Genomic DNA, 755 nt, shown 5'->3' with positions numbered 1-755 from the left:
TGTGGAGGTCGGATTTCGCAGGAGGCCGGTCGGGCGCGGCGTCTGCCCTCCCTGGGCCCGGAACTCTCGCAGGGGCTCACTGTCAAACCGGAGCCGTTTACCTCGGAGAACGAAACTAGCTGAGAAAATCAGTCGCAGGATAAAACCCAGAAACTCGTAAAACATCGCCTCCTCCCCGCTGCACGGCAGGGTGCGCTGCGGGGAGGAATACCCGGTGGCCTAAAACTAGCGGGAGTGTCTTTTAAAAAAAGCTTATTATGGTAAAAGACACATTGCCAAGACGTGTGATGACTGTGTTTGAAGCAAGGGGAGGCTTTTGAGGGGTAGTCATGGCAATGAGTCTTTGTGTCTTTTACTATAATAAATTTAAAATTTTGTTTTTCAGATTGGTTCTCACCATATAGCCCAGGCTGGCCTCAAACTTGCAGCAACTCTCCTGCCTCAGCCTCCCAAGCCCTGGGATAGTGCATGCACCACCATGCCTAGCTTGCTTGTTTTGCTTTAAAGATTCACCACAACTTTCTTTTACCGCACCAGGCATCACGGGTCAGGGGGCCACCGCTTGTGTCTCTCCCAGCTCTGCCTTCAGTGACCCCAGAGTGGCTGTTTGGAATTGGCCACGTGGGAGTTGTTGCACCCCTGAAAGCAGCAGGGCGTCAGTCCCCAGGCCAGTCCAGGACCAGTGTGGTGACTGATCCTGGTGCTCTGCCCACTACGAGGTAAGGAAGGGGCACAGGGCAGAAGTGGGTAGGCGA

Source organism: Fukomys damarensis, unplaced genomic scaffold, assembly GCF_012274545.1.
Source record: "Fukomys damarensis isolate Sample0158 unplaced genomic scaffold, DMR_v1.0_HiC HiC_scaffold_17, whole genome shotgun sequence".
In the NCBI taxonomy this organism is placed as follows: domain Eukaryota; kingdom Metazoa; phylum Chordata; class Mammalia; order Rodentia; family Bathyergidae; genus Fukomys; species Fukomys damarensis.
Note: the sequence above shows the minus strand (reverse complement) of the source record.